This window comes from Paramormyrops kingsleyae, chromosome 8 (assembly GCF_048594095.1).
Source record: "Paramormyrops kingsleyae isolate MSU_618 chromosome 8, PKINGS_0.4, whole genome shotgun sequence".
Lineage (NCBI taxonomy): Eukaryota > Metazoa > Chordata > Actinopteri > Osteoglossiformes > Mormyridae > Paramormyrops > Paramormyrops kingsleyae.
The window spans coordinates 13,617,036-13,638,749 of record NC_132804.1 but is presented as its reverse complement, the minus strand read 5'-3'; the positions used below and the strand labels follow the sequence as shown (position 1 = coordinate 13,638,749).

The 21,714-nt window shown below is 39.0% G+C and overlaps 1 protein-coding gene across 1 annotated transcript in view; it reads left to right on the top strand.

Annotated features, from left to right (window-relative positions):
- The first annotated feature begins 16,155 nt into the window (after positions 1-16,155).
- LOC111839822 (chemokine-like protein TAFA-2) overlaps positions 16,156-21,714 on the top strand; it is an 82,084-nt gene continuing 76,525 nt past the window's right edge. Inside the window, exon 1 of the mRNA XM_023804078.2 lies at positions 16,156-16,701. The gene's annotated coding sequence lies outside the window, so the exon portion shown is untranslated. The remainder of the gene's footprint in view (positions 16,702-21,714) is intronic.

The following is a 21,714-nucleotide window of genomic DNA, read 5'->3' as shown; positions in this document are numbered from 1 at the left end:
CAGACCTCGCTGAAGGCAGAGCTAGAGGCTGATACCATCTGTGGGGTATTTCATGAAGTTACACAAATATCATGTCAGCTTAAGTCAACATTCTGACCAAAGTCTGTGTGTGTGTTTTACAACATGTTGGCCAGGTTGACTAATATCACTTCATGAAATGCTGAATGTACAGGACATTGACTTTAAGGAAACCCTGTATTTTGCAAGATCCTCGAGTACTTTACAGACTAAAGCTAGCTGCTACCTCCTAGCCATATAGACAGCTCTGGAAATAAATACAAGACCACTCCATTTTGAAAAAAATTTGCCCTGTTAAATCCTTGTTTAATCCTGGTTATGGTGGCAGAAGGCTATGCTGAGCAACAAATTGCTTCCAGGCTCAAAATTTCTAAGGCCGCAATACACAAGAACAGTGTGAAGCAGGAGACACTGAGAACAACTAGAAACCAGCCAGGTAAATGGTGAAAGCGACTTTCTAATGCCAGAGATGACTGTCAATGTATCCAACAGTACCTCATGAATCAGAGGATGACATTAAGTGACCTTCAAAAAGAATGGGAAACATCAAGTGCAGGTGTGAAGTGCACTGCTAGGACAGATCATAACAGGCTCCTTGTAGCAGGATTGAAGACCCATAAAGCAAGGAAAAGGCTCTTTTTTAAATGCGAAATAGGGAAGAACCAGGCTGGAGTTTGCAAAAATGTACGTTTTACACAGCTGCCTACCCATAAATTGAGAAATTTTGATGTGATCTCTTAATTTTTTCCAGAGTGTTTATTTTTTCCCAGCAGTAACTGTATGACAAAAGGTGACAGTAAAGCCACTTGTCTTTACTGGGTGATTTTTTTTAAAGTTTATATTATTGCTACATGATTCCCTTTTAGAAGTGGTCTTATTCATTTTTCATTGTTGCGGATTACTTCAGTATGTGGTGGCTGTCTGGGTGTGATGTCCTTTGTATTGACACAATGGTCTGTGCACAATTTTATATTGAGACTATATTTGTGGAGTGTAGGGCTGTCACGAGTTCAGATTCTAACTACATGATTATCGTGGCAAAAAGAATTCAGGACAGCAATATTGTTGCAGCATTTATAAAAAAATTTAAACCAAATAATTATAATAATCCCACCAGTCAAATTCATCTTTAAATTTGTTTATTGTGTGTTTTGTCTCTTTTTTTGGCCAAGTGTAGTGAGGTGGAGTCATTGTAACGATAACTGTATAAAAGCATTGGAAAAGAGCAATTATAGTACTTAAATAGTGAAAACACAAGCAGGACCGAAGCTCCCTTTGCGCTTAATGTCGATTGGCATGTCCTACGTCTTTTTACAAAATTCTGTAGTGACACCAGTGATATTTCTTTTAATGACATCAGATTAACTTCATGGACTGCTTGTAATCAATCTCCACCAGGCCTGAATGGGATGTTATTATTCATATTTATATATGTGGGTTAAAATGTTGTGTGCTGGGAACAGATGAAACTCAAACGTAAACACATTTAGTTGACAGAATCAATGCAGGTGCGCTGGGTGCTCGAATCGCTTCACTTGGTAAAAATCAAAGTTAACAAAAAAAGTAATCAAGCTTGAGGAAGCAAGACAGTCTGAACAAGAATTCAAAGTGAGTTACATATTCCACAAGTAACATGGGTTTTCAAAATTGTGCTGAGAATCTAGTGAAAGTAACTGGATGTATTTGACATTAACGTCAAATACATCTGCACCCCCCCCCCCCCCCAACAGAACAACTGGCCCCAGTGCCTCCCTCCCAGTTAAAATGGTCACCACTGACAGCAGAGTTCACTAAACAATAAAGTGACCACCATAGCTTGCTGTTGATGTGAAAAGTATGGTTTACTGTAAAGTGGCATATTATTATTGTAGGTTTTGCAACAACCGCCCACAAAAAAAAATAAAATTTTTGGTCACATAAATAGATGAAGTTACTTTCAGTTTGATTTAACTAACAGGTGTCAATGGAAAATATTGCATTGTTACATGTTTAGGCCTAAGTAATAGTGCATTATTGTTGTGTGTGAGACATCATTCAAAGTCAGTGCACTTAGCCTCCTCATATAATGATAGTCACAGCTGGTCTCTGTAGAAGCGATGGCACCTCAAAGTTTACAAATTAAACACTGGTGGAAACAAGCCTTAAGGAACAATTCTGCCACCTGCTATGGTGGTGTGTGAACCAGATAGTTACTGGCACTGGATTATTTAAGATATTACCATATGTATATTATTAAGACAATGATATTTCATTTTTTAAAATATCATGGCTATGGTCAATATCGGTATATCGTGACACCTGTAGAGTAGCGTCAGTGATATATGTGATATAAAAGACCACGTTATGTGAAACTTCTTCAAAGTAAGTAATTGAAAGTTGTTTCTTTATATTTTAGACGGAAAACTACTAAACATTGATATATTTTGGCCCAAATCTGAAGTGTTTGCAATTTTATTTTGACTTATTATTGTTTCTATGCTCATGACTTTCCACGAATGGCTTCTTAGTATGTTTATTCTGGTCCATGTCTGACACCATGCTCCCTTTTGTTAACACGAGTGTTTCTAGCTATTTAAAAGATAAGGGGCCAAGTCAAGTTTAGCTGGGGCTTGAGTTATTTTTTTTTAAGGAAGATTGGCGCTGGGGTCGAATTACTCAGGTCGAGGCTTAAAATACTTGGGACTATAGCCCCAAGTGATCGGACCTAACAATGCACATGCATGGTAGTACATGTAGAGGCTGAGAGCGATTGGAGTGAAGGAAGGGAATACCAATGCATCGATTCTTCACCAAAACTATTGAAATGACCATTATTCAGGGTACCATTCTGGCTGGTATTGACCTGAGTCAGTCACAGAGTCAGTCCAAAAGAGTCTATGATAGGGAGTCTAATGACAGCCTGAAAATGCAACAGATATTTTCTTTTTGAACATTGAAAAATTAATACATATATCAAACTGATGTATTTAAATTCTTTTTAACAATTTATGATAAGCTATGTCACATAAGAAAAAAGTGGTGCTTATAAATACATAAATGATCTTACAGAGCTATTTTACCGTCTGTTTTGGTTGCTTCTTCATTTGCCTTTTGTTCATTTCCAGTCTTTCTTTTCCTTCGCTTCTGTTTCAGAGTCACGCTGCTTATTTTCAATAATGCAGCGTGCTGACACAATTTGCTTCTTAACATTTATTCTTTTCACATTTTCCTTTCATTTCCTTCCATTGTCTGGTCCTGATTTGGCTGCCCCAATCCTACCAGTTCCACACAGTGCTTGCATTTTTCTGAGTCATCCCAATATTTTTATAGAAGTGACAGGTTTACTCATTGTTTACCGAATTATATTTCAGAAAGCTTGATTAATCAATTGCTATATTAGTCATGAGATATCTAGTTCCAAAGTAATGGGATGACTAACCATGTTGCATGTTTAAACCTTTTTATTAGAGAATTGGTATAAACAGAATTAAGCCTATTCTTGGCCTAAAATCCTCTCTTTATGGGAATGTTTCACTGTATGTTCTCACATTACTAAACAAACAAATTAAATAATGCTTTGGCCACTTTAAGTAAAACACAGTGTGGGTTCCCAAAGAATAGAACTCTATAAATATTCCTAGACTTTTTGGGACCCAATAAAACAAATTTACACAGTTTCCAGAGAATGCTTTAATGTTTGTTATTTCTAATTTGTGGAATAAATTTACGCTTTAACAAAGTTCAATGGCAAGTTCATGAAGAATCATGTAGCAATAATATCAACTCAAAACACAGCATCCTCCTCATTCAACTGGTGACCTGTACCTGTTCACCCAATATCCACTGCATTGCACTGTACTGTATTGTCAATGTTCTTCCTGCACTTTCATCCCTTATAGACTTAGTACTTATTTATTGCACTTCTCCTGCACTGCACAGCTGTTTTCCTTATCCACTCATGCACCCCCCACACCCTCCCATAAACTGTGGCACAAGAATTTCACCTGTTTCCCTGAACACAGGTGACAATAAAAGTTGAAATTCGATTAAATATTTTTCTGATTTACATTTGGAGACATTGGTATTCAGAAAAAAACATAATTGCTCTTCGAGCAAAGATGTTTGATGGAATGATCAGTACAATAGAGACGAGTTTTACTTAAAGAAATGTTCTGTGTTTTATATGACTAGGAAAAACATGTCTTTCTTGTGCTGGTACATACTGTACATCCTGGGGAAAGTCACTTTTAGTTTTGATCCTAATTGGAAAATTTGGGGCTGCATTGCTGCTCAATGCACACAGCACTGGTGTTACACAACAAGAACAGAAAATAAGTTATAGCAATATGTCACATCTAGAAAAGCATTTTGTAACGTAAAGGTGTTTGAATTCCACTAATACAATATGTTTGCTCTTCATAACAACATCAGGGTGTTATCACTTCTTGGTTACCATAAACAGAACATAGGTATAATATCAGACGTCATATTCTTCCAATATGCAGGTGCCCCGACAATGAGGGATAACCAGGAGGGAACATGTTTTAACCTGGCCTGCACCTAGGGAATGAGGTGACCTAATGAATGCCAAATGTGACTCTTTAAACAACCTATTGAAGGTGACTGGCAGAAGATAGTCATAATGACATGCATTAACACAATGGTCTGTGCAAATAGATGAAATCTATAAAATTCTGAGCTGTGTGAAAAACCACAAGTCAAAAGGGGGAAGTCCTGGTTTACCATAGTTCTTTGTTGGTACTGGCCACGCTTTTAAGTTAGCTTGCGCTGCTAGCTTTTAAAAGACTAAAAGGTCACTATAACCCCCCTAGAAACAATGTAAGTTTGCTGGGACCGTTAAATGATGGATGGGTGGGGTACCATGCCATTGTTTTCAGGATATCTGTAAGGGCAAAAGAGATTTTAAAGATCAATGGGCTGGCCCTATCTGGAACGTAAGCACCACGGCTCATGAAACAAGGGAAGTTGTCAAGAGAGTTTTGCCTGGGAATCCTTTAATGGTCCGACAGACAAAGAAGAAACAGCAACCTCAGATAAACACAGAAACCCTGAATTGGGTCTATTATAACAATAAATAACATCAATAAAGAATGCAATGTAAGCATGAAAACATGACCTCCTCTGGTCTATGGTGTCTTACCTGTCTTGTCACCTCATTCAAAGCAACCAGGGCCGGTTGTGACATAATTGAGACACCATGACTAAGAACACTTTATTAGTAGATAACGGACCAGTGTCCATTATCAAGTCAGGTGTTTAAAATTGAGGTTTACTAACCAGGGGTGAGTTTCCCAAAGCCTTCTTAACGCTACATCGTTCGTTAGTTCTATCTTTTAACACAGAACTTAAGAATGACGTAGCGTTAAGAACGCTTCGGGAAACTCACCCCAGATCTTTACACCTAATTATTTTAGTTCTTGTGATAGACTACACACAAAAATATCCCTTTGGCGCAAAACAAAATCCCATGATGCTCAAAATGCAACGGATGACTCTATTGTTGGGAGTCAGTGGATAAAAAAATATTTTTCTACCTTGGCCAGATCTCGGCAAATTATGATCAAATTTGACCAAGCAGCGAGAATTCAGTGGGGACATGAAGATGAATAACAAAGCCAGCAAACGAAAGGAGCTTTTCTGGAGTATAATTACGTTTCCATTTCCTGCATAAGACTGGTGTGCCCTTGCATTAATCTTTGAAAATTAAGTTTAGAAATGTATTTTTGAAGGTATTTGTAGGTTTAGAAATCTACAGGATGTTTGTCGTCGCATTACAATTAGGTGTTTAAATAAGTGCCATGAATAAGCATCTTCGCTATGGCTTTCTAAAAGATTATACGCACTAAGCTCAGCCAAAGCAGCCTTAAGTTCTACATACATTTGTAGGATAACAATAATTGCATCTGATACTACAGTCTTGCCAAAATCCCCATATTTAACTTATCGTTGGTGGCATGTACGTCTCTTCAGGTATCATGTATGATCATGTCTTAGAAGGGAGCCAGACAGTTTAGAACTCTAAGTCTTGCCTGCTGCATCTTGTCTTTTTGCATGCTAACTTTTGCTGTAAACAAATATTCAAATATGCAAATTTTCCCTTTTTTTGTTGTCAGTGATACAGGGCGACCCACATAGTAAAATGGTTTCAAAGCAAACCAGCTTCCTAAGATTTCTCTTTCCTCAATTTCCCATAATTTGATATTTGGTAAGAGCTGATTGTTTTATTAATCAGCACACCGCATATCAAAATGTGGTCTCGCCCAGAGAGAGAATTATTGACAGATGTGCCCACTTCCACGTGTCAAATAAAACCAAAAAACTCTAAATGTCATCTTCACCTTCATTTATGCCAAAACGTCTTATTTGTTGATACTTGTGATATCTTCTATATATTCATTTTGTTCATAAAATGTCCACATTCATCATCTTTACTTTTCTACTCTTATGAATGAACTCAATACCTTTATATGTAAACCCATTTACATACCTGCCAGGATATGAAAAATAAGGAATTTTGTTGACCTGGGGTTGAGTGTGGGGGGGGGGGACTGTTTATCAGGAGAAATGGTAAAGCAGGAATACGGCAGGAGGGGGGGTAAAAAAATCAAGAAAAATTGGGGAAATCGGGAGTGTTGGCAGGTAGGCCGACGTGAAGGATAATGAGTTTGAACTCTGAATTCTTGATTTCAGGTATAAACTTGATGTGAGAACCCTGAAGAAAATAATAAAGTTAGTACATTTTGAAGTATACATTTCTTTAAAGAAATCATTTGAGTATATGAAATTATCAAATATCTTCATTGCTCCAACTTTTCGTAACATTCACCATATTCCTTTTATTTGATAAAATCAACAGGCAAACAATGAACATGTTTTCTCTCCCATTTCTTCTGAAGAATCTTTCAACCAGACTTCCCACTTATTCTGCTAAAAACTAAGTACACCACCCCAAAAAAAATCAAACAAAAAAAACTGTCAAGGGCTCAACAAAGGGAGATCAGCTATCTGCCCCCAGTGTCAAAGAAACAAATGCACCCCATTGTTCACAGTGTTTCCAAGGTGATGTATGACAAGTTCTAAGTTGCACATTTGTTGCTAGGGGATCAGTCCTGCTGACATTGTATACAGGGTTATCTATCAAAGCAGAGATTGCATCTTCAAATTTCTACTGAAACTTATAACTTTGGGACCACTACATCTTGTAGCAAAAATAATAATAATCATAATAATAAAATAAAGTATAATAAAATAAATGAAATAATAAAATAAATGTTTATGTATGTACTGTATATATGTTGAAACATGTCTCATTACAGTGGTGGAAAATAATTATCTTTTCCAATTATGGAGCCTTGGATTATCTAATGTTCATTGACAGGTTGTAGCCTGTGAATGATTAAAGTACAGTGGTGTTGCAGAATGAACAAGATAAGAACTGTTGACCAAAATGCATTTGGCAAACTCTGTGTCAGGACTTTGCCTGTTGCTGATTGCTATCAAACTGATGAACAGCCTTTTTGATGCTGTACTTGCTTCTGGGTGGTCCCAGTGCAGGGTCTGCAGACCAAGGCTTGGGCATTAGTCTAGACCGTCACACAACGTTTGATTCGTGATATATAGGCGCAGTGTACTTTAGGTCACATGACGTGAGGCAGCTGCAGGGCGAAGCCTGTGTGTTTCCAAACAAAGAATGGTAAGAGGTTGTTTTCTAAGGAGAACAATAATGTAGAAATAGAAAGTAAGCAGCACAAACAGGAAGTGTGATTTATCTCGATTTGCCCACCTTCAACAGCTTTATGTTATGCACTAGCTAGCGCATGTCTATCGTTAATTTGTTTCTCACCTTAGGGGAACCGACTTTATCTTCTGCTCTAACCAGTTAATTTATAATTCATTAAAACAACTGCTTAAAATGTTATAAGAGAAGCAGTGTTGTTGTCGGCTTGAGATCACACCGAACGATGTCCATTTTAGAAAAAAATACATTTTTCAATTATTAAAAAAAATAAATAAAAAAATCAATAATCAGGCTTGTGTTTGAGTAGTCACGTTTTCTGTTTCCATCAAATTAACTATCCACCTTGCAGCTCAGCTCAGAATAATGACTGTGAGGGATATATTTTGCCATATTCTGATAACTGTAATAACCTGCCTTTTTGCTAAGGGGGTGCTTGTTTATTTAAGGTGCTGTGAGTGGAGTTCTGCGGTGCATTCAGGTGATGTCAGCCATCAAACACTTTCCATCTTACATTCCTTTCCATTAAATGCCCCAACCAGTTAACCGACTGGGTTTACTGCCCGGGGGTTTGACACTTGGGCAAGACTCTGTAGCTATGGTAGTTAGATATATAATATGCATAAATCACACATGTGTGTTCTGTAAAATGAAGAAAATAAGTAAAGAACTATGAACATATTGTCACGGCTCAGGAGCAGGCGAGCCGGGAAGCAGGCGAGCGGAGCCAAATTTACGGGTAATCGGGGTTTATTTAGGGCAGACATCGACGAACATCCGGACAATACAATGACAGATCTGGGAAGACTAACTCAGACGCGGACTAAATACACAGGACAAGTCAAAAGGAACAGGAAACAGGTGATGACAATCAGGGATTAACATGAGGTAACGAGGTGGGTGTGGCACAAGCGAGGATCGTACGGAGCTGGGCGTGACACATATGCTAACAAATGGTGTGATATACATACAACAACCATATCTGTTTAAAATTCAGTGCTGCTATGTGGTTTGGCTGGGCAGTACATGGCTGGGGCTGAGGGGGGGGGGGGGGCAAGTCAGCATGTGTTGCACTGCCTGGTACTGTAGCAGTAGGCAGAAAAGATGACCAGTAGCGCCTCTTAGCCGCCGTGGCTAATGGTGTCCCGAGAGAGCTCCCTATGGAGGGGGTGGATGGAATTATTCATGATATTCTCCAAGTTTGCCACCCTCCTTTTCTCTGCAGCCCCCCACAGTGAGTACCATGTGAGTCCTGTGATGAAGCTGACTGTCCTGATGAGCTTGTTTATATGATTGATATCACCAGCACATGCTTTCCCAGGACACCACAGCGTACAGTAGTACACTCTGCACTAAGAAATGGTAATAGATATCCAGCAGCTTGTTGCATAAGCAAAAAGACCTGAGTCTCCTCAGAAATTAGAGTCTCCTCCAGCCTTGCTTGTACAGCACCACTGTATTGTCCACACAGTCCATTTGGTTGTTCAAGTGAACTGCCGAATAGTTGTATCACTGCAGCACTTCCATGTCCTCCCTCTGTACAGTCACTCATCTCAGGGACTCTTTGGCATGCTGGAAATCCACCACAAGCTACTTTGTCTTACTGATGTTGAGCTGCAGGTGGTTTTCCCTGCACCACAAGACAAAATCCTCCACTAGCCTCCTATAATCTGACTCATTTCAAATATTTATACACCATACAAATTAAGGCTGCATGGTATATCATTTCAGCACATCACCAAGCAGGGCGTGCAGTGTCAGGTAAGGCAAATTAAATCAAACAGGTCATGCTACAACTTTTTTTCTATTTTAAATAAAAGGAAAACTCGCACAGTTCTCATTTTCCATGACTAATCTACAGGAGAAGCCTGTCTGAAATAACATAATTTACTCAGATTTAAGGGTTTTTGGATGCACAGAGTTTGTTGCTAGTGAGTAACATGCAGGCTCTGCTTGCATACAGAAGCACCAATCACAATTAGGACTGAGCGACAGGCAGTACTAATAATGAAACTGCATGTTATGTACATACACCTTTCACATGACAAAGGTCACGATAGTCAGCTGGGCTGAAATCAGGCTTTTTCATACCACCATACTGTCCAGACATTACATGACAGTATACGGTATTTTCGAAAGCGTTATTTTGCAATACAGTTCTGGTATTTTGAAGCCTCTGTAATAAGATTTGCTGAGCGCAGGGGGTTTAAGTTCCGCTAAAACATTTTTACTCTGTCATGGGAGAAAAACTTAGCAAGCTTTGCAATTTTAATGATTGTTCCGTTTCAAGATTATTTATCACGTTTAAAAATCAGTTTAACGCCACTGCTTTTAAACAAACTCTATATGTGTTCTCCAAGGCAGTCAAAATCATTTTCATCCTTGCTGTTTAAATAATTTATAGATGGGTTTGGGAATAATTTTTTTTAACTCTTTTTTTGCTTAAGAAATAACAATATTTATCACAAAAATAATAATATTATGATAACTAAAATTTTCCGATATCATGCCTCCCTCTACTGCAAATGGAGGAATCGTCAGTAAAGTACTGTAGGTGGAGTGAACTGCTGTTGTACTGAAAGTCTCTTATCTAGAAGGTAAACTGGAAGGAGGTCCAGGTGATCTGTGGTAAACAGTTAGAGCTGTTTCAAACCAGCCCCTTAAAGGCCTTCATGTTATCTAGAAAGGCACAAGGAATCCTGGAACGCCAATTATGTTCATGATGCCAACATCAGAACTGCATTGAGCACCATACATATTAGCAAGACAACAACTACTGCTTGTTGTTGTTGTTTGTTGACGTTTGGACGTTTGCCAAAAAAACTGTACATGGTGCATGATCTTCACAAGTTCAGAAGCAACGTTCTATTGAGAAATAAGTCAGTAATAGAACTTAGTGGCAAATAATGACTTTTTAACACCTCAGTCAAATACAATCACAGTTTCAGAGTATGCATCTCATGGTTGATGGTGGTGTCACTGCTTGGAAATGGATCTGGGTGACTTGCATTTCTTTGAAAAGACCATGAAAAAAAAAAGACCATGAATTTTGCTGTGTATCAGAGAATATATCTGTCAGATGATGGTATAGTTGGTTCATGCATCACTTTAAAAAAAAAGTGTCCTAAAAAAATTCATGGGATTAGTAGGGTCTGTCACTCTGAGTTAGCACATTTGTACCTTAAACTTGCTAGGACTAGTCTATCACTGTCAAAAGAAATTCCAGGAACAACAGGATAGGCTGATCACTAGAAACATGGCTATTCTATGTTTGAATGAACAAAAATCAGGAATTTCATGCACATTGTAAGGCAACAACCATGCAACAGACCGCAATACACCTCTCCTTGATGTGCTTTCACAAGACAGTGAGTAACAAAGTTGGTCTGAAAGCTAATTTACTTTCCTGACATTAGATTATTTTCTGGCTTTTCTGCAATACATGGTTATTTTTTGTTCGATTTGGGCTCGGGCCAGAGGGCCAACTCTCTCCCACGAACATGCACTTCAATGCCACACAAACAAAACGGCAAATGTGACTAAGGATAATTGAAGTACATGTTCCACACACCAGCTACAGCATGTCCCTGCAGTCAGATGTCCAGGATGTTCTCAGCTAGATGGAAATGTAGCTAAAAGGAGGTGAACTGGCAGAAAAACGGCCAAGTGAAACCAAAAGTGAGGTGCAATAGGGGACAAGAATATTTGCTGAGATGTCTCTGAAATAAAACAATCTCTCAGTCTCTTTCCTTGCTGAGATCTCAGATTAAGTTGGGGCCATAACTGAACAGAGGGGCTATCTTGAAAAAACTGTTGTAGTAGGAAACAGAGTTTTAGGTACTAGGTATTTCAGTTACCTCATCATCATCATCATCATCATCATCATCATCATCATCATTATGTGTCCTGTTACAGTTTGGTAGCCTTTAGCCTATGCTCAGCTGTCTCTCCAAAATAGGTGAATTTGGACAGACTCATGCATTCATTAAAGAGTCTATCATAGCTGATCTAGGTGAGGGTCTTGCACTAGTTTTAGGCCACTGGATATAAGTCCTATCAGAGTTCTGTTAAAAAGATATAATACAACCAATAACAATGAAGCTCTCTAAAAGACATCAATTCACTCTCTTGCATGATTTATACCCTTTAAGCTCCACCTTCAACAGAGTAGTCTTCCCCTGGGGCTTAATACAGGGTAGTAATACCAACGGTTTAATAAATATAATGATGGTACATTTTTGCTTACCTTTAGGTAATATTGGCCGTCAATGTTATTCTTACCCATAAGAAAAGATCTTCATATATACGACTGTTTACAATATTATAGCCTACATTTACAGGTATCCGTTGACCTCCATTCTCATTTGAGATCAGCACCACCAGATGCAAGTCAATTTGGGTGCATTTGGATAGTCATAGAGGAGAGGCAAGGCATTAAGTACAGTACTGTAATACAGGCACAGTACTCTACAGCAAATAATAAAATAAATATAAAATCCCAGCACTTTATAATAAAAAGTGATTGCCGTAAAATATTTCACTGTGAAATTACAGCGAAATATTTTATTGTACAGCACGATTTGTCCTGGGTACGACATCAAACTGCATCCGGCCCTGCAAGCAGTCCTCCAACTTTCAGGGATAAATATTGGGGGTTGGTGGCAAGATTGGCACCATGGACCAAGGAGTTTCGCCATGTGGTGGGTGTGGCAACACAGTGCATCAGCGCATGCTCCCCAACCTGACCTGACAGTACAGTACGTTTATTTTTATGCACCGAAATAGCACAATACAGGTACAGTATCTGTATCATATCTGCTTATTGTAGCTGTCAGTCACATACACATTACTGTAAGCATACTATATTACAAGTTAGATATGGACAGTGTGTCATTACACGGCTGGCAGCGCTGCCAATTCTCCTGCACCTGTTACACTGAGTGATACACCCAGTTTGAGGTGTTTCTTACTCGGTGTGTATTATTTAATATGGACCTCGGATGTTACTCGATTCAACATAAGTTCACTGGTACCTCAATTTATGGTTGCTATAGAATGATGCGCATAGCTAATAATCGGCAGATTTTAACCGCGACAAGAACACGGACTTCGTATCAATGGAGCGCAGGTGAAAAACTGGGTTGCCAACCCTCACACATCTCACGTGACACTCCAGCATTAGACTCTAAAGCTCACGCAAGAAATCTTACGGGAAATCTATATTATTCCATTATAAGCCTAAAATTAGCTACATCAAAAGTGTTTGGGCAGTGTGCAAACCCTATAGCCTATTTATAAGGTAATAAAAGTGTTACATACATGTAAATGTGTGTACATGTGTGCAGACTCGTGTCGAGTTGAAAATCACATGCCAGCCAGCTGACCAAAGTCGGCAACCCTGGAACAGTTATTTTGTGGCTGTGGGGTTGCGCACACCTCAGTAGTACCTGGTGAGTTTCCACTGTGTGATTGAATTGTAGAGTGTGTTACCAATAAGGTTTAATTTATTATGTCATACCATACTCTGTTGCAAGTGCCATTTTCCTAATGAACTATATTAAATAAATACTATACCAAGGATACGTAAAAACCAGGTGAAACTACGTGATTATGGTTGTGTTGGTATTTCATGGTTTATACGGTAAGATGAATGTATAATTGATTGAATCTGAATTGGTGTGTACAGTATGCGCACTAGGTAACTACCGGTAAAACAGGCAACAACTGAACGACTAACCAAAAAAGTAAGTAAAATTTAAATTATAATAATTATGGGAAATTTTCTAATGTCAATGCAACATTCATCAATACAAATTACTCAGCATGTGAAACTGAAAAGTTTTTCTTAAATGAAATACCTGTTCCTTGAAGAGTACTGTTGAAGCACTTTTAAATAGGTGCAAAATGTCATACGAAAACAGATTATCAAAATATGCCTTGGACAAAAGCATCAGACACACAAGTGTAAACGTTATGCATGGTGGCTGTATTATTCTTTGTTTATGAGAAATCAATCAGTTGCACTACCGTTTTACATATATACTCTATATATTTCTTTTATAAGCAATGTAACACATGTGCACACGCCATTGTTCAGCTCCCCACCAACAGGAAAATATGAAAAACTTTGTGCACCTGTAAGGGCGACTGTTCATTATAACGCATGCAAATATTACAGTGGCAGTTGGTGTGATGGAACCAGACTGGGGCAGAGTGTCTGGGGCAGCGTGGATTAAGTGATATCCGTGGGATATGGTGTGTCAGAATATAAGCACAGGCCAGCCTCAAAATACCGACCCTGTGTGACTCAGTGCTTATCTGAGGGTGATGGAAAGAATGTAGCAGCTTTTTTTATTTACCCACCTTGCCCAGTATGTGCTCACTGAGGAATTACACAACCAACTTTTGAGGACAATGGAAATAGTAATGAATGCTTCTCTTTTGCTATGCTGAAATGCTTGGCCTTTTTTCAGTAAAAATGTTCCTGAACAGCCACTCCCCCCTTGCTTTGATTATGGAGCTACATGGACACATCCTGTTACTCAGGGAGGTTCTCTTAACAGGAGTTTTATAGTCAGGTAGGATGTCTTATTCAACTCCATTGTTACAGTACATCTCAGCAAAACTAATTGTCTTGTTGCTTCCAAATTATTGTTTTATACAAAGTGTATGCTTGCAACCTAGAGAACCCTTAGTTATTGAACTTTGATTTAAACTGAATGTTTCTTGCAGATAATTTCTTTTCATGCTTTTGTATAGAAAACTCCAGGTAAGGTGCCTCTAATTTGGGTTTTATACAAACCACTTGTTTTTTCTGATGAGGTTGCTGTCTGCATTTGGTGGAAAAAATACCTGGATAAGGCTTGGTTTAGGATTGGTTTAGGATTGGTCAGGCAGAAAGAAACCTTCTGGGAGTTAGGTGCCCCCCCCCCCCCCACACACACACACACACACCCACACCTTGCCTGAATTGTATGGAATGGAGGGTCTGTCAGTGAAGTTATCCGTATTCCTGTCACCTCATATCCTCCTGTGTCTCACTTCAGTTTTCTAATGAACAGGACACCTGTAGTTCGGGACTGTAGTCACTTTGGTTGCTTTGTATTAAAGTCTCGGCTAAATAAATAAAAAAAAACTACTTGTAAACAGAAAAAATTGCATCGACTGCTGTGTGCGACGGGAAGAAGTGGAGGAAAAACACGGCCTTCTTTCTTCTGTAAGCCAAGAACTTCTCTCCAGTTAAGAAGTACACCACAGAGATTAAAAGCATTCGCGAAAAGAGAACTTCTAAGTGCTTCGGACAGTTGGAGAGTTTTTCCTTCCCAAGAAACGCATGGCACATCATGGCCAATAGGAGTGCTGCACGTGGTAGGCCTATTTATCTGCTGATATCAAACGTTCCACCCAAATGCATTCACACTGGCAAATCTATCCAGTGAGCTACTGGCAGTGCGTGCCAAATTGACTTTTACAGCTTTATATGTCTTTCAAACGTCTGCTCCCTCCTGTCTGCCCCCTCCAACTGACATGCACCCCTCCACCTTCCCCTTTTGCTGAACATATAAAATTAATTATCTCTCAGAAAGTGCCTTTGAAACATGCCCAAACACTCTTATTAAATTTATCTGGTATTTTTTATTTTTTTTTCCAGAAAGGAAATGTATAGCTTTCAAAAGCAGTCATGGTGAGTTTGCCAGAGGCCTTTTGTCATGGAGCGTGGACTGTTTTAAAACGCCTTTATTTAATTAGCAATAAAAATATGAACAGAAGCACTGTCTACTGGAAGGAGCACTTATGACCTGCAGATTGGTTAGCTGGCATACTGAGGCTTGTAATTTAATTTTTCTCACTGTACTCTGTCTGACACCCTGCCCTGTGCCAATCTCAAAATGAAATAACTCCGCAGATACATTACAAATAAATTTCTGCATTATAAACAGCATAAAGTGAATAAATGTCACTGTCCTTGGCATTGAACAATTAAACTTGTATCTTAGACCTTTTGTGCAAGTCAGTGGAGGCCTGAACTGGAGTTTGGTTCTCTTGTCATTCATAAATGAGTTCATTTCTGTGGTGGAGAGATAAAAGACAAGTTCCCAAATAAGAATTAGTAAACTGGACCATTTAAATGGTGGATAGAACCCTTTATCAGAACCTATAGGTTTAATCACGTGTTCTTATCTGTAGCATTAAAAAAACGATTTACTGGGGTTAAAGGAGACAGCAAATAGAAACAACTCGTGATATATTTTAGCAAAATGACACATAAACCTATTGTAAGGCTCCTTTTTGCTCGTAGTATACAATACTTTACATAACGACATGCAACCTCCGCTGCATTGTACGCCTTAAATCTCTCCAGCGCTAGGTGGCGATAAGTCACCGCGCAGTCGCACGTTTCCCGCATCGCAGAAGCCAGCAGAGCCTCGTACCGGGCGCCTTACAGCCACTTGGTTTGGACCAAGCACGTCTAACCGAACATCTCTGCACCGGCCTCCTCGCGGCAGATGTTGAAGCGTCACAAAGCAGAATGAAGAATAAAGTGGATGGAAAGGATGTAGTTTTAATCACCACCTTATACGTTGTCTGAAATATAATATGGCAACGGCTGGGTGAATTTAAGTTTGATTTTTATTTTTTATTTATTTTTTCACATATTCGAAGTACTAGCGGGTATCCGCAGAATAAGGGAACTTTGCGCAAGGCGTCTTCAACTGTCACCTGTGCGCGCGGAGTTCCTCTGAGCTGAAATAAAACGTAATAAGACGTTTCATGGTCGCAAAATTGAAACTAAAGCAAAAAATCTTTGAGCAATGTGTGCATAGTGGGAGACTTTTTTCATTCAAAGGAAATATTTCAGAAACAGTGATCTTGCTTTTTCTTTGATTATGGAGAACAAATGAAACGGATATTTCCATTGGATTAAACCGCTGAAAGCACACCATCAGGTACGGTTTACCAGATATCTTGCAATTTTGACATTATGACAAAAGTACTGTTTTTGGTGTCATTAACGTGAATTCCGATTCATATGCAGAGACATACAGAAGTTATATGTATAGAGCAAGTTTGGTTAATTGTTTGTAATTGTGGACAGGATTGATTTTAATTGTCAAGTAATTCAACGGAAAAGTACAGTAGCTTTTAAAATCTGTTGCGCTGTGCATTCCAGAAAGATTTTGTAAATTAACCTCAAGTCATAAACACATCAACATTAATCTATGAGTTACAGTTACACTAACCCCGTTAAGGTCTTGTAAGCTTCGTGTGCCAGCGTTTCGTGTACACTTTAAGTAATTATTATGATCAGTGCCGTAGTTCCCTCTTTGAGAGAAATGTACAGTAGCCTACATTATGGATAAATGTAGGATGATCAATTTCGTCTTTTTAACCCACCTGAACAAAATAAATTAAGACACGAACGCAAAAAGCACAAGTCGCCGATGGAAATACTTGCAAGGGCATTTCATAGCGGAAAACGACAAAAGACAGAAACTGATATTTAGCATTTCCATAATACTTTTCGAGCCGTGCTAGTCTTTTCTAATGCGTTTTTGTAACTGGTGCAGGTACGGCTTTTGTGGTAAATCTCCTAATTTCTAAATTGTACGAGTAAGAGCGGTATACTTCACCAAATTTTCCATATTTACCCCTTTTCCTCGATATGTTTATGCCCAGCCACTGGTTTTAATGCTTGTTATTGTTTTAACTATAACAGATCCACCTGCCTTAATGTAACGTTGCGTTAGCATTTTTCCGAGGATCCGAAAAATGAGTAACTGTTCTCAACTCATTCGGGAAGTGATAGGACTCTTGTCTCCCAGTACAATCAAGGAAATTTAACAAAAAAAGAATTATATAATAACCTAAGTATATCAATACACAACGGAGTATTTAACGCTGATGTAAACATTTAATTTCCAGAAATTTAGATATTTTTTGTTTTTTTTCCATGTCCATACAATTGTTATAATCGGTATTGCGACCACGGACAGAAACCCCCCCCGCGCCTCCCTTCGCAACAAAGTGCTTGTTTGTCTGATGCAGCGCGACCCCGACCGCGTGACTGTCTAAAATATGTTGGAAAACAGTTCGAACAGCAACCGAAATGACCGCCCAGTTCAGACGATGAGGAGGTGTGTACCAGCGCAGTCCGCCCACCGCCCATTGACAGTAACGCCCCTGCTACAGTCACTTCGTCCTACATGGGGTGCAAACACCGTGCTATGCACGCACAATTATCTGAAACACGAGACGTTTTTAGCGTCACACTGTTTTGTTCTATCCCCTTACACTACTGAATAAATCATATCGACAGAGAGGTACTATGTGTCAGTGTGCGGTTATTCTGTGCTGGCTAATAACTATTGATTTAAGACGTTTCTAACACCTGCCACTGCATGGCTTAATTATCTCAAGGATTTCTTCTACTATTGAAGAAATTAAATTATAATCTTTGAGGAGGAGAAATTATGAAAACGAGTGAAACGTTAGCATGTGGCAGGTAATAAGCTAGTTTGTGTTGGTGGTAAGCTTGACTACACTGATGTGCATAATTTCTCCTCCTCAAAGATTATAATTTAATTTCTCCATGGCAAATTACTTCAAGCACTCTGACAGAGTCAGTCCCCTGTGTAATGAGCAGCTTGGAGGAACCATAGGTCTGTGAGCAGTAATTTTGTTTGGGAGCAGGAATAATAGGCTCAGTTTTGAGAGAACCCCTGCTGGCTTATCTTGACAGCTGGATTCTCTGGATGATTTTCCCCTCCTCGCCCCCACACCCCCCAGGATTTCTGTCCCTGGGTCCCCCTACTGTGAGATGCATGGTTCCCGAATTTGGGTCTGTGGTGGCTCCTGTGGCCCAAATCACGCTGCGAAATGGTTCCACTCTGATTAATCAGAATCCCCGGTGACTGGGCTGTGGGCAGTAGATTTCCCCTCTCGCAACCCGGACAAGAGACCTATTGTGTTATTATATGGATGGTGACCATTGCCCTTAATGTCTTCTATCTTTTGGTCTCCGGCAGGTTTTTTCAGCCCTGTCATTTGTGAGACTCTTGTAACGCTCTGCAAAGGCCGTTGGGGGGGGGGTTATTTCCGGCTGGTATATTCCCTCCCTTGGCACACATGCTGGCCAATATATGGAACAGCATGGGGGTAGATTGGGTTTTTTCTATGGAAAATCACAATGAAGTGTAAAGCCCCCGCCAGCCGAGAGCTGTACTATCAGCTCGTGCTAGCAGCTTGGTAATCCTGCTGCAACTTGCGAAACAGTTCAGGTACCTCTGTACATTTACAGTCACAGACAGTGCCGCTGCGTAGCCTTGTGGTGCACCGTTAATCCTACCTCCAAACTGCAAAGCACTGCAAGTTCTGTGGAACCAAATATTCACGCTATCAGATAGTCGTAGCGCAGAGTTAATCCTGCAACAGGCAGTGCAACGTTGCAAGGTCAACCTGGGAACTTATGGGAATTTATGGAAGTCTTGCCGATGGACTGTCCTTTGAGAAAATTTTGTTCACACACCAAATTTTATAATGTCTAATAGATTTTCTTTTTTAAGCAAACCCACAAAAAGTTATTTACACGCTGAGAGCCAACATGATGGACAATAAACATCCATTGTACCATATGTACTGAAAAATTAAAGAAATCCATCGTCTCATCTTTTATTGTTTTATTGTTCAGTCTTCTGGCTGGATCCAAATTTAATAGATTGTCATTTATTTATTTTTCACTTTTTCTTGATAAAAAAGATAATGAAATATTTCGGTTCTCAATCAGTGTGTCATGCAGGGTAGGTAAAAGACAAATCAGTTTGTTTATTTTATTTACAGCTTATTCACCTGGGGTGAATTTTTGATTGAGCAGCGGATTGATTTACATATCAGTTTTTATTTATTCTTTATTACCTCAGGTAGGTGGTGTAATCAGCGTGGGGAAAGTAAGAGGTTTATTGGAGGTGCTAGATCAATCAGAGCATGGAGCTTTCGTGGAGCAAACATGCTTTCTCACAATTGCTCTCAGAATGCAAAATGCAGCATTTAAACAATGCAGCGACAAGAGGTGTTTTGCTAGTAAAATGAGTCATTTGACTATACTGCTGATGGGGGTGGGGGGAGGGGGGCATTGAGGGGGTCAGGCTGCCAAGGGGGTCTTTACAGTTCATACTAAAATAAGGTCCTACAAGGGGAAATGGCCAAGGTGGTGCAGAGCTTTAGACAGTGGCTTTAATGATTCACACCCTGTAAATAAAATTGCTGTGAGTCTTGATAAATCCAATCTAATATGGATATAATTGCATGAATGTTAAGGATTGATATGATTAAGCATTAAAAAAAGATCATCATTATTTCCCTGTCTGGACTCCTTTGAATCTATCAGCTCTGTATCAATGTCCAGGATGTGCTGTAATTACATTTGTTTGTTTCTTAAATCAAGATTTAATACTACACCGTCCCTATTCTCCTGTAGCAGCTGGCTTTGCACTGGGATATTTAGGATGTTTGTGGAGATATCATTAATTAGAGTTACTTGACAGTCCAGAATTAATGTTTGGCATGTTTTATAGAAACTTGTTTTTGACATGTCTAGTTTCATTTCTAAAAACTTGGAAACCCGAAAATCAAAAGTGAACATTATCCAGTACGAGGGTGATTTTAATTTTCTTTTAGATTTACAGAATTAGCTGGCATCAGTAATATAAATATCAGGTGAACATCTGGCATATGCAGCACGTGATTAACGTAAATCATGAAGTGTAATTGCTATTTTGTAAAATTATATATAATATTCTTTACAAAATACATGTTTTTCCTGTGAATGATGTTACAAGTAGAAGATCCTTGACATTAGGAACTTTGGCAGTTTTGTGATAAGCTTTGAGAAGTTGATTGCAAAAACATATTTATGCATATACTAAATGTTTACTGCTTGGAAATTCAATAATTCAATAATGTGATAATTCAATAATTATCATACTGTAAAGCCTGTTACACTCCCTATCCCTGTCTCCATCTCTCTCTCACACACACGCGCACACACGCATAAAGTGGTACAAATGCTAACAGCATTTAGCAACAGTGATATTTGGTAAATATTAGCAAGTTGTGTTCTCTGTAGTTGACATCTGCAAACAGACCCTGCTGCTGACAAGAGATGGGACTGACATCTAACTCAACAGTTTGGATAGACTAGAGCTGCTGCCATGGTATTTACATGCTTTGAAGCCAAAATAAATGAAAATTCAATCATAATTGCTCCGCAGTCAGGCTCTCATACACTCGGTACGGTACAACGTTGAGTGCAGTTAATCTTGAATCATACATTTCAAAGACTAATGACCTGAAGTCCCACCATCAGCCATGAAGGATCCCTCGTAGAGGATTTTGTGGTCTGATATGCACCAGTAAATAGGTAGAAATCTGGAAAACGATGAAGTAATAAAGCAGTAACTATGTTGCCTAAATGAGGGTAACACAATTTAAATGGTTCCTCCAGACTCAGTTAGAAGACTTCCACTCTCTTATCTCTGGATCCCAATCTGATTAATAATAATAATAATAATGAAGAAAAAGCATGCCCCCTGACTCCTCTCCATATTTTAGTCACGTTGTTCCTATCTGTAGAATTCTTTCCAAATATATTTCTTTATGTTTCTTTCTTATTCAGTTGAGGTGCAGAAGTTTGAATGAATCATTATTACCAATAAACTGCTTTACTTGTGGCAGCAAGAACCCTAAATGCCTAAAAATAATTTCATGTGACTGGCAGGAAGTATGACACTAGATGCCTACAATAAATAACAAATCCTGCCCTCTGGTGGTTGCGGAGATGCATTGAGGAGACATGTAAGGTCATTAACACATATGGGTTTGTGACAGAACAGTAAATGTTGGCCTGCCCATTAAATTTCCTATAACAAATTGGAATTTTATGGCGCAGTCCTGTTTGAGTTTGA